At 41.9% G+C, this 13,153-nt stretch overlaps 5 non-coding genes across 5 annotated transcripts; all 5 read left to right on the forward strand.

The window, feature by feature from the left end:
• Positions 1-10,614: 10,614 nt before the first annotated feature.
• trnag-ucc (transfer RNA glycine (anticodon UCC)) lies at positions 10,615-10,686 on the forward strand. Its single transcript has one exon. It is a non-coding gene; the product is annotated as a tRNA-Gly (tRNA).
• A 409-nt stretch (positions 10,687-11,095) lies between these two features.
• Positions 11,096-11,167, forward strand: trnaa-ugc (transfer RNA alanine (anticodon UGC)). The gene has a single exon. It is a non-coding gene; the product is annotated as a tRNA-Ala (tRNA).
• A 625-nt stretch (positions 11,168-11,792) lies between these two features.
• trnal-cag (transfer RNA leucine (anticodon CAG)) lies at positions 11,793-11,875 on the forward strand. Its single transcript has one exon. It is a non-coding gene; the product is annotated as a tRNA-Leu (tRNA).
• A 226-nt stretch (positions 11,876-12,101) lies between these two features.
• Positions 12,102-12,173, forward strand: trnaq-cug (transfer RNA glutamine (anticodon CUG)). The gene has a single exon. It is a non-coding gene; the product is annotated as a tRNA-Gln (tRNA).
• Positions 12,174-12,489: 316 nt separating this feature from the next.
• On the forward strand, positions 12,490-12,571 carry trnas-aga (transfer RNA serine (anticodon AGA)). The gene has a single exon. It is a non-coding gene; the product is annotated as a tRNA-Ser (tRNA).
• The last annotated feature ends 582 nt before the right edge of the window (positions 12,572-13,153 follow it).

Raw genomic sequence — 13,153 nt, forward strand, 5'->3', positions numbered from 1 at the left:
GGTTGCCCTGTGAACAATGTTGGCTCCATAAGTGTTTAGTCCCCTGCTTCATGTGAACATATGCTGTGTGAAAGGAATGAAAAGGCAGCTTACTGCGAGGTCAAAGGTCAGAGCAGGTCTGAATGCTCGTTTATCTCAAGCAAGAAGATGGTGAGGGTGAAAAATGATTGCTTATGGTCAAGTTATGATTCATGTCAGAGATCAGCTGCCAGCCGCACCAGCTGTTTGTGAGATCAAACTTAGCCTAGTTATAATGTACTTACTCGACCGGGTCTCACTTTGAAGTCGTCGAAATCATGCAGTGAACACGCAGTGACAATAAAGGCATTCGTTCGTTCATTTTTAACATCGTCTGCCTGATTGCATGTGAGCGCAGCATTTAATTAATATGAAATAAGAATAAATCCAGTGTTAACTCTTGCACTGAAACCTTTGACCAGGGTTTAAAGTGTGAACCTGAACTTCATCCCACGGCAGAGTCTGTGTTGCTGACATATTTCATCATTTGAACTGCAGTTTGAAGGTTATGGGGGATTATTTGTTGCAGATTTTGACAAAATAAAAGTGTGAAAAGCAAACCAGAAGGAATATTGTTTGTAATAAAGATGCTTTTTTTCTTTTACTAGCGCCAGAGTTTGATATCTTCACCAGAACACACTGATAAACCAGTGAAAAAACACTACAGGTGCTGTGTGTGTGTGTGTGTGAGGCTGGTGACTGTTTAATGAGCTGTAACGTGTGCACTGTGTTTAGACTCCATATTCAATCCTCCCTAATACTCCTTCTCTGTTCCCCGAGCCTGGCCGCAATAGAAGATAAATCTCCTTGGGAGCCACATAATATGCCTCCTTGTTGTTAATTGAGATTTAGTGCTTATATTAACAACATTCGCTGGGCACTGTTTGAAAGCTCAGATGTGTGCCAAGTCCTCTGGAATACGGATTAAAGTTAAAGAGACAGTAAAATAACTATTGCATGTCCTGTTAAATCCAACTTATATTCCCCCGCCTCCTTCAGGCAGATCTCTCATTTCACCTGTATTTACACAGACAAGACTCAGACTCTGTTTCATATAGTGGAGAATAAATAGTAAGTGGGCTTCCTGGATGTAGATTTTCATGGGAGTAGAGAAGCAGAGGGGGCTGGGGAGTTGTGCGGTGTGGATTTCAGAGAGAGAGAGACGCAAAGGAAGTCATAAAGCTAACTATCTTTAATATGAGACAGTGGATGATTAAAGCTAAATAAACACTGTAAGCAGACACAGGGAAGTTAAAGTAATGGCTCTGAATCACATCCGTTGGTTTTCCCAGAACGTAGCAGTGGATGGTAAATTGTCTGTTCTCATCGGTGCAGTGAGGCTCGCATTTGGGGATTAATTGTGTTTCTGTTTACAACAAAACAGTCTTACTTAAGGCTGCATTATTTATTTTTTATTGCAGGGTGGGGGTGGTGGTGTGGGGGTGCCACTTGAGGCAGGGAAACAAGCTAATAAAACAACACTGATATATTATCACCTCGTGAAGTTATCAAAGCAAACTTGCTGGTACTTGGCCTGTTTGCAGATCAAGCATACACAGCCAGAACACTGTTATCATTAATTTGGACTTGTCTTTCTGGCCACCTGTTGTGATATTGTAGTTTTCTTGATAGCTGCAGTTCTTTATATTTAAGAAATTCAAGACCACAAAATAACAATTTATGTGTATAGACAAAGAATTAGGTGACTAAAGCCCTGTTTCCGCCTGAAACTTTCAGTATAGCACCTTCAGAACCAAAAGAAACCCCTGTGTTCATGTACCTAGAACATAGATCCACTTAGTACTTCCACCCCAGACAGCACAGTGTAGGCGGGTTTGGTGTCACATACTGCTTCATCTAGCTTTGCTGAATTTCCTCTTCACCAGTGATACAGAGGAACATCTGCTTCTTGTTCATCATCCACGTAACAGGGTTGCACGGCAACATTATACCCTATCATGTACCGAAAAATGGTTTAAGATGAACAAAATTTCTTTAATTTTCAGGAATAAAAATAAAAAGGAAGATGCTAAACTGTGCATCAGTAATATTGAAATCGATCAATTTATTTCTGCAAAATTCTTAGGTGTATTAGTAGATGAACTGTCCTGGAAAGACGACATTGAGTTGGTGTAAAAAAACAACTAAGAAGTCTTTTGGTGTCATTAGAAAACTTGTTAGCATTAGCTCAGTGGTGAATCAATCCCGTCAACTAAAACTGTACAATAGTTTAATGTATCCATAGATATCATACCGTAACATCGTTTGGGACAGTACATATCCTTCTTCCTAGACTCCTCTAGTCAGTCTTGAGACGCTTTGCTTAACTAAAGACTGATGACTTTCTCCCTGATTTTGTGTTTAGATGGGCGGATACAATTTCAGAGTTTAAAAAAACTCCCTGCGTTGCAGAACCAATAGTAAATTCGCAGGGCGGTCCTTCGGTGGCTCGCTGAACTCTTGTGCTCCTAAACATAGTCCGACTAGAAACACATGTAGCTGTACAAAATGGCTCAAGTTGCTGTAAGTCCTTCATTTCCACAATCTTGTGGACTGAGCACACGTTTGATAAAACAGAGTGTGTTTGTGTCCTTGCAGACGAGAAAAGGGGGAGCACACATTTCCGGGAGGGCGTGTCCTTTTCAAAAATGCAAGAGGCGTTGCTTTGTTGCCGGCCGTTTTCTCCGGTGTGTTAAACACACTTTAGAAAGGAGTGTCCCCAGACTATCAGAAGGCGGAGATCTCTGATTGTCTGGTGGCGAGACTACCCTCTTCCCTGCAAAAAAACTTTTAATCCAAAAGAAATTTGTCCGATTGGCAACTGCCGCAACTTGTTGAATATCATCGGGTCCTCTGTTCAAGAAATTAAATCAACACTTGTACAATATGATTTAAAGATAGATTTAAATTTCCAGAGGGGAGGTTTTCACTATAAATCTCTTCACATCGTCAGCTCACGCACTGAGTAACGTTACAAGTAAACGTTCAACCTTAAAAGTTGCAGGTAGTTGCTGGTATTCAGCCAAGTGAATTAAAATATTTTTTCTCAGTCTATAGCTGCTGCAGGAGGCAGAAAAACATTTCATTTTATAGCCATAGTTAACTAATGTATGAACAGTGGTTACATAACCTTTAAAACCAGCCGAAAACTGTCACCCCTGAGCAGGAGTGACAGTTTTCTATTGACTAATCAATGGACAGAGGGTTTCCAGTGTCACCTTTTAGTACCAGATCAGTGTGCTAGGTACCCCAACAGAGGGGTGATGAAAATGGGGACAGCCCTGCTGGTACCATCCACTCCTTTTCATAATAGAAACGTAAAAATAACCATTCTAATGTGTACCAAACTGAACTAAACTGGACTGCTTAGTGGAGACAAGGCTTGAGCTATCTAGGTTATATTTAGAGTTAATGTGCTCCTGGTGACACCTTTTGTATCAGGATCTATCACATGAGCCATTTTTGAGTACTTTGACATTTGTTTATATGTCAGACTGACAGATTTTTATCAATGGGGTAACGTCCCATCTATGCAAAATGCAGCCACAAACTTTGCAGATGTTTACAGAGTTGAGATCCAAATTACGGCTGAGTTTGAAAATGGGTGTGGTCTGAGCAAGGGCACCAGGAGGAGGTAGGAAGTAGGGAACAGGCCATTGCCCTCCAACTTTAGATTCAGATTTCAGATTCAGATTTCTTTGTTGTCATTGTTCAAACATCCAACAACATTCAGGTGCTCTCAAGGACCGGGCTCATACATAAAAATCAGTAATAAATAGTAATAAAAATATATATATATCGCTGCTTTTGTGCCTTTGTGGCACTGTGGACATTTTGTTAGTTCAGATAATGTTCAGAATAAAAATAAAGCCTTTCTTTTTTTTCTCATTTATTTATTGTTAATTATTCATCATTTTCTTGTAAATTCTTGTCACTTCTGGCATTTAGAAATGGAGTTCAGTATAAGCGGGTGATGACTATATACAACACAGCAAATACAAAAACTGTTGAGAATTATTTCTTTGCTGGTTTTGGTAATATTTTTATATTAATTTTTCTCATTGATATAGTTTAAAACGTCTTGTGTCACTATTAAAAACACTCACCTACTTCACCTGAAGTAAGTGTAGGGCCATACCAGTTTCCACCACAAGGTGTCAGTATTGGCTTTGTAGCTGACTGACGCTGCCAGCTCAGTGGTGAAACGTAAGACAGTCAAGATGGCTGCGCAGAGAGCCGATACTCATGAAAGACTGGTTTCCTGTTATTTTTCAGGTGAGCAAAGTGCACAAACGCCCTACACATTTATGTTAAGCTCCTCCTTAAGTTGTGGCGCCATATTTTTTATGTTTACAGTATAATTCATGTTCATAAACAAGGAAGCTAACTATTGCTAGCTTTAGCTGCTAACACAAGCATGTCGTGCCCGCCGTAGCTGTCAAGGAGGGCCTTGTGCGAGCATAAATAGCTAATGGCACCGCACAGTAATGTTTGTGGTTTTATCTTGTACTTATATCGTTTATTATGTGAATAAATGTTACGTTCAGAAGTTTGTAAACATGAAGCAGCTACTGTGAACAGTTTTAAACATGTTTCGCGCAGTTATTGTGTTCAGTAAGTGATATGCTGAGCAGCCAATATGAACAGTTTATTTGGTACACTAACAATGTGAAAACTGGCTGATATGACAAATAGTTAATACACTCAGTTTACATGATGTATGATACAAATAAATACAGTGCTCAGTGGTGCTCAGAGACAACAGTGAGCAAATGATGTAAGCAGCTAAAAATATGTAGTTTATTATACTTCAATCACGCTACACAACACTTCTGACCGTTCTGCCCAAGTCATAAAATCATGCCGTGACTTGGCCGATAGACATGACAGACCACGCGATGGTCCACACCAATCATCCTTGGTCCTCTTTCATGACGTGTGTGATGTCATCATGTTATTCTTGTCCTATTTTTTTAATTACTTTTATTATTATTTCAGTCAGTGTCTGTTCATGTGTCAGCCGAAATATTATTGTAGTAACATAAAAAGTGCCAGCAGATGGCAGGAGCCAGATTTGAAGTTCCACATGCAAACTACAATAGTTACCGAATCCTCCACAAGTTCCTGCAAATGTTTCACAATAAAAGCCTGTTTAGAAACTTAAAGCATTCTCTCAACCGAAGTTATAAGGTGCTTTTAATTTGAAACAGATACAGAAATTTGTTGTTGAGTTTGAAATGACGGTGTGATGCATTAACTTTATCAAGGCAACGGGAGCGGATAAAAAGTACAAATATAAAAATACAGAGGGAATAATAGATAATGGCCCGTTCATTATGTAGTCTGTTTCACATGAAGCTGGTACCCTCTGCAGCTGTGGTAAGTAAAAGCCACTAGTTTTTAATGTCATTCCTTTTTATCCTCCATTATGAAGAAATAACATTGTTTGCTAGCTTGATGCTAATGGCAGTACTCATCATGTTGATAAAGTGCCTCTGCTGTTTCCCCCCCTTCATTTTTCCTTTTATTCCATGAGGTAACGTCCCTAGTGGAAATATCTAAAACCCTGGTGTGTTGTTGCCGTACAGTTTCCATGGCAGCAGATCGCTCTGTGTTTCTATTGGTCAAAGTGACAGCTGTGATGGGAGAAGTCGTGAACAACAAAAAGAAAATCAAACATGCTAGACTTTCTGTTGTAACATCGTGATGCTCCCAGATGTGGCGTCGGTTGTCATCTACTATGACACACTACATGAGATGTAATGAGGGATTATTGCCTATGACACTCATTGTCGTTCACGATGCGAGATGTCGCTGCGAGATGTCGTTGGGCTATAATCGGGCTGATATCATGTAGTGTGTACCCGGCATTAGTTTGTAGGTTGCACTTGTCAAGATAGCAGCACAGAGAGCCGACACTCATCCAAGACTGTTTTTCTTGTTCTGTTTGAAGAGTCCACTGCAGAATAAAGTCATTGGCACCTGGATGGAAGTTGTCATCATCATCATCAAAGTTGCGGATTGCTGTATCGTGACTTGAGTAATTCCATGGCAAGGTGGGTTTTAGTTTTAAGCAGACAGCCAGGTGAATAGGGTCATATTTTTTAGTGCAGCTTTGAATGGAATATTTGGATGATTATAGCATCTTTGAACTGTTTTTTGTTTTTGCTGAGTAATGAAACAATTTTAGTGTATATGTTATGTTAGGCCCGTTCACCTTAACGTCTCCAGGCCAGATAGATGGAGGGTAGCGGTGTATATTGCTTTCTGCCACAGTGCCTTTTATATACTACCACTAGAGGGAGCCACAGTTGGGAAAAAATCTAATTCTACGAATCTCTAAAAATATGTTTACAGACATTAATTTCTCATATTCTGTAAATGTTTTGTCTCAGCATTTTTGTATGATACATGGTTGCAACATTGATCCACTAGTCTTTGCAGCTTGTGCTCTGGGCCTGCCAGTATCAGACAGTCAAGCTGATCTTAGACTCCACCACACTGACATTTAACTTTTTCCAGTGCCGGTATGTTTAATGATGATCATGTCAGGATTCAAGCCACTGGGCCCGTACAGTACCCACCCATGATAGCGATCTTCCTTTGTGTTTGCAATTATGTCTGTGAAATTTATCTCAGAGGGGGTTCCTGTAAGATCAGTTGAGGGGGTGCTATTCTGTTCTCTTTTAGCACAGGAGAGTTTAGTGATGTTAAGATTTAGAAACACACACAGAGCAGGAACATCTACATCACAGAGCAGCTCAGAGTTAGTAACGTGATACAGATGGAATCCATACTGGTGGCTTGATGAGAGGGTCTGTGATTTCAAGAACCGTACCTCTGCTGGTACAGACCACAATAAAATAGCCCCAGCCTATTTTACTGTCAGCCTCCGCCAGATGGGGTCTTTGCGGTGAATGGGGAAAGGTATACCTGACAGCACTGTACTGACTCAAGTCGATGCTAAATGTACCTGACGTCGTGTTTATAAAAGGTTTTTAGGTAGTCCTGATAAAATGTTGCAAATAATTGAATGTGATTTCTTTGGAAAAAGCTGTTATATAGAAGGAAATGTAAAAACCGCCATGTATGCAGGACCACCCGTGACCAGTGTGATACATTCTTTGAGAAATTGTATGTAATTTGGGCAACTAATGTTTGTGAAACCCACAAAGGATTCATTTTCTGATGCTTCTTGGCTTTAAATGGATCCAGATTATTGGCTTGCCAAGATGACGGTCACCCTGTTGTCACTCAGTAGGCTCTGAGTCTGTGCCCCAGATATTGCCAATGACAACATACAATCTTCTACATGGTGGCATGCAAAGTGGAAAGTCAGTTAAAACCACAAACTGAGTCTTTAAAGAGATTTTGTGTCAGCGCCGTTCATGTGTCTTTGAATGTGACACAGAAAAAGACTCTGGTGACAAAACTTTTCCCTGTTTGTTTTTTTATTTGAATGTTTGTGTGCTGTCTTACTGTGTTTCTCAAAGTGAAAGGGCAATAAAATTGTGTTTGAAGGGCTGCTGCTCCCTGGGGTGTAAAGTCACAATTTGAACACAAAGGCCACTCCGGGGCAACGCCAGGGTTGCTTCATCTGAAAACAAGCGGCATTTCTGTGGTAAGACCATGAAATCTATGTTGCTTTAGTTCACTGCATGTTTTACTTTCACTTACCCCTAATATCCCTGCTCATTAATCAGAGTTCAAACTTGGCAAGAGTATCAGCTTATTCGCCTGAGCTGTAAGACTATTCACAAATTTAATTTTCATACAGTGCAGATACACGGCTCACTAAATATGTCTTACTGTGTGCGATGGAGGCTGGAACACACGTGGTCTATTAGGCACAACTAGGGTTCTGCTTAGTTGAAACTTACCAGTCCAGCTGTCCTCTAGGGATGGAGAAGCGTCCAGCCCACCTTCCCCCCCTTCAGACCTCCTCACTGGGCATCGGTCCCTGCCCATGGGCCCCCAGCCAGAGCCAGACAGTGCCAAGAAGTGTGGGGAAACTCACCTCAGAGAATATGTGTCATTTCTTTCTTAGTCATTCCTGCTGTGCTGCAGGTCCAAGTCTCAGCCTCAGTGGAGGGTAACACAAACAGGCGAACAGCAGGAGGTGACAGTGGCCAAGTCAAACAAAAGGGGAATATGTATGCACAGTGATGGGGCACATGCACGCAAAGGCAGAAATACAGTGATTCACACACATGCTTGATTCAAATGCTTTTATGACATCACACTCCTCATGAAGTGCATAAAACACATCATGTTCACAGCAAATGCTACTAAATCAACAGAATAAATGCTGGCATTGTACATTTCTGCAAACCAAGAACATGTATGTTTTGTACATTATGTTGCGCACATGTTGACCCTTTATGTTTCAAGAACGCTGTGGTTATGTTTAAGCACAGAAACTACCTGGTCACGGTAAGGAAAAGATCATGTTTAGGCTTAAAATACCGGCTTTTGGTGGCACATTTGCCGCTGGAAATGCCATCAATATCTCACTAACATACAGCCACTGTTGCTGCTTGTTATTCTCAGACAGTGGTCTGCAGCTTGGCAGCCATCTCACCTAAGATTCATGCCATCTAGTCCACCTCCCAGTGACACAGTCAGCTCATATGCATGTAATCAGAGCTACATTACTTCAGAAACGATGTGATACATATAAAACATGCAATTATAACACATCCGTGATTTGCAAAATTGTACAATGCCAACATTTCTGAAATGTAGGTGTGAGCAAATAAACATAATTATGCACATAGCCACCAACAATCTCCACATGATGGTCTTTTGAATAAGGCCATAAGCAGGAACATGAGCCACTAAAATGCAAACACAGAATCTTCATCTGCATCCTTGCAGAGAATGCTTCAGTGCAGCTGCTCGTTTCATGGAAGGAAAACAGTCCTCATGGCATAGCGTCATGTAAACGACTGTTGAAATGTCAGCGACTGAATGTGCTGCTCCGCTGTGCCCCAGTGCCCTGCTTCAACGCAGCACAGACACAGCTTTGTCAGCCTGGCAGAGGAGACCGGGTCCTGCTCGGAATCCATATTTGTATGTGATGATGGAGCAACTCAGGCTTGAATAGAAACTGCGACCGGAGCTGCCTCATGTTGCTTTTTTTGTTGTTTATTCTCAGTCAAATGCCTGAATAATTTGGATTTCATTTAGTTTGGTTGTAGTCACTTTAAACAAGACAAATACTATGTTTTTCCACTGTAACTATGCTTTTATAGTTAATTTCATTGATTTAAGTATCGTTTCAAAATCACGTAATCCTCAGAGGTTTAAACATGGTTAATCTTGGTTGGCATGCACAGCATCGCTTAAGCATGTGTGCTGCAGGTCATCCACATACATGCAGATAAGCCTGAACACTGTACCAACTCCATATCACATGGTCTCTCTGAGTTTTCACCTGCTGGCTCTGCATTCATCACAAAGAGCTTGTTGTGACTGCTTGGATTCCACTGTTAGTCCTGGGTGAGATTATAGGGCTTTGGAACACACACACACACGCGCACACACACACACACACACACACACACACACACACACACACACACATTCTCCTCGAATATGCTTTCACACCAACATTCACACTGATAACCACACAGAGTCAAACTTTCATGAAAGAAGTCATGTGGAGGGACTCTCGCAAACACACATCATTGTCCAGGATAACTCAGTCAACCTGCCACATTAGCAGGTTGTGCCAATCTCTCTCCTATATACAAACACACACACAGACCCACACGCATCAAAAGAAAGATGACTGATGGTATCATAAAGTTATTTGTCCTGTGTAAAGGTTAATGCTCACTGTTACGTCAGATGCAGTAAATGTCTTAAAAACACAACTGCTTCACTGTGAATTGTATACAACATGTTTTCATAGTATTAGTGATTATCATAGGCCAGTAGCACCATCTGCTGGAGAAAGCAATGCAACTCTCTTAAGAGCACCACTGGCTCTCAGATTATGTCACTGTGCCATGTGTTTCTAAACATTAGATTAAATAAAAAGACCCTGGTGTTGAAGCAGTTTTGAAAAGAAAACCTTTCTAACTAAAATTATTCTTTCATTATCGGCAACCTCTTATGCTATAAAAGAGAGATGTTGGGCTGGACCTCATAACAGCTAAATCAACAAAGCTGGGCCCCAAGTGGATTTGAACCCACATCCCTCTCAGGCAACAGTGCAGAGCTCAGCCCCACTGCGGCACCTGGAAGGTTGTGTAATAAATAGAACACATCTTAATCCACTTTCTTGACCTAATCGTGTCACCTCACAAATGCCTGAAGAAGACTCGAATCCTGCCGACAACGAGAGGCACCACTTTTCAGCAGTAGGCGCCCACCAATCAGCCATTTGCAGACTACTGCAGCCACAGGTGTGACTGGGAAATGTATCAGTGTCAAAGCAAACCAAGTGATGCTTTAATGATAACTGTTGAGTTAGTGGGCGCTCCCTCTTGTGTGTTGCCCCTTCATCCATACCTTCCAATCCTTATGTGCTCTATTCAGTCTCAAAGCTCAGATAAATTGCTGAATTTGCAGTAAAACACTTTTCGCCAAGCGATGGTGGTATAGTGGTAAGCATAGCTGCCTTCCAAGCAGTTGACCCGGGTTCGATTCCCGGCCATCGCATTCCTTTTCTGCCACTGTACTGTTGCCTGCTTTTGTTGACAGAAAGTCAGCACAAAGCCAGCAAATGTTACACTTCTCCCCACTGATTGCTGGTATAGTGCTGCAAGAAATTCACCCAGCTTTGCTGTCATTCCATGGCAGTCTCATTTTAACCGCTCTCAAAGCCAATAAAATAACCAAAACAACAAACCAATAACAACCACCAATGTGCTCAGCCAATCACCGATATATTAGTCTGTTAGTCGGAGATAAGAGATTTCAAAGCAGCCGCCACACTTTGATGTCTGTCCATCGCAGTTGCATTTTACAAGTTTCAAAGCCCTTTACTAGGCTTACATCAGTATCTTGATCAGATTGCTTCTTCCATTCAGGCATTGTCAAAGAAAATCAATTGAGTGTAGTGCTCTCTGGGGATGTAGCTCAGTGGTAGAGCGCATGCTTTGCATGTATGAGGCCCCGGGTTCAATCCTCGGCATCTCCAACAGGTATTATGGTGACTGAATAAGGATGAATCTGTTGGCTCATGAACACCCAAGAAACAACACGGAATCACAGCCACCCTCAAATGGGAAGTATCGAGTAACACGCACTGTGGGAGATTAACTTAACTTGTGTGCAACCCTGACCAGCAGTCTTGGGATCCCTCCTCAGACAACTTTACGCCCATTCACACCTGGACCCATCTAACCCTAATGACGCACAACATGGCCGGGTGGCTCAACGACTCACAGGTGACCTTAATGACTCTGAAAGTCAGAGCCTCACATGTCACCTCAACGACTCTGTAAGGGTTTCACACCCAGAACTCAAGAAACCTCTTGGATTAAGGCTTCACACCCAGAATTGAAGAAACCTCTTGGATGAGATGCCAAATGTCTGCAAGAAACTCAAGCAAGTCCAGTTGCCTACGATAAAGCACTTAAGATAACCATCACCTGGATGACTGACAATCTTCACCTACATGTAAACTGCAACTTTACTGCTTGGCCAAGGCATACATCTGCAGGGCCATAATTCTACTTTATTGAGATTAATCAAACGAAGAATATTGCTATTCATATGCCGGCTTTTTTTTTTTTTTAATAGAAAGATTAAAGGTACGTGATGTCAGGATGGCCGAGCGGTCTAAGGCGCTGCGTTCAGGTCGCAGTCTCCCCTGGAGGCGTGGGTTCGAATCCCACTTCTGACAGCTGCAGCTTTTCACTGGAGGCAGTGCTTGTAACCTGATAGTGGGGAAGTAAAGGCAGCACTAATGTCACTCATATGACCAACTCCAGTGTTCTTACTACTTGCACTGCACAAGCATTTCACAGCTTCTACACTCTGTTTGGGATACCTTCTTTGTTCTTTATTTGTCAATGATGACCACATGCATGCTGATATCATACCAGAAACGCTCTCTCAGTCAACATCAAGGTTCCATGGTGTAATGGTTAGCACTCTGGACTCTGAATCCAGTAATCCGAGTTTAAGTCTCGGTGGAACCTGCTTTATAAGCACAGTATAGGGCTAAAGGATGAGTCCCTCCACCATCCCAATCTGGGCTTGGAATTGCACCCCTGATAGCCAGGACTTCTTCCTTGGAAAGGTTGCATGTTACGTGACACTGCAACAGGGCACCTACTGACACATTTCAGGTGCAATTTAGAAGAGTATCACAAAGTCATGCTTTGATAATAGTTGTAATCCTTACAATATTTTCATTTCATTTAAAAAAAAAAAAATTGCCTCAATAAAATGCCAACTTTGCAGTCAGTTGCTTTTGGCGCAGCGATGGGAAGTCACTTTAAAAGCATGCTTGTGGTTGTCGTGGCCGAGTGGTTAAGGCGATGGACTAGAAATCCATTGGGGTTTCCCCGCGCAGGTTCGAATCCTGCCGACAACGAGAGGCACTACTTTTCAGCAGTAGGCGCCCACCAGTCAGGCATTTGCAGACTACTGCAGCCACAGGTGTGTCTGGCAAATGTATCAGTGTCAAAGCAAACCAAGTGATGCTTTAATGATAACTGTTGAGTTAGTGGGCGCTCCCTCTTGTGTGTTGCCCCTTCATCCATACCTTCCAATCCTTATGTGCTCTATTCAGTCTCAAAGCTCAGATAAATTGCTGAATTTGCAGTAAAATGCCTTTTGCCGAGCGATGGTGGTATAGTGGTAAGCATAGCTGCCTTCCAAGCAGTTGACCGGGTTCGATTCGGCCATCGCACTCCTTTTCTGCCACTGTACTGTTGCCTGCTTTTGTTGACAGAAAGTCAGCACAAAGCCAGCAAATGTTACACTTCTCCCCACTGATTGCTGGTATAGTGCTGCAAGAAATTCACCCGGCTTTGCTGTCATTCCATGGCAGTCTCATTTTAACCGCTCTCAAAGCCAATAAAATAACCAAAACAACAAACCAATAACAACCACCAATGTGCTCAGCCAATCACCGATATATTAGTCTGTTAGTCGGAGATAAGAGATTTCAAAG

The sequence above is a fragment of the Epinephelus fuscoguttatus genome, linkage group LG21 (genome assembly GCF_011397635.1).
Source record: "Epinephelus fuscoguttatus linkage group LG21, E.fuscoguttatus.final_Chr_v1".
NCBI lineage: Eukaryota > Metazoa > Chordata > Actinopteri > Perciformes > Serranidae > Epinephelus > Epinephelus fuscoguttatus.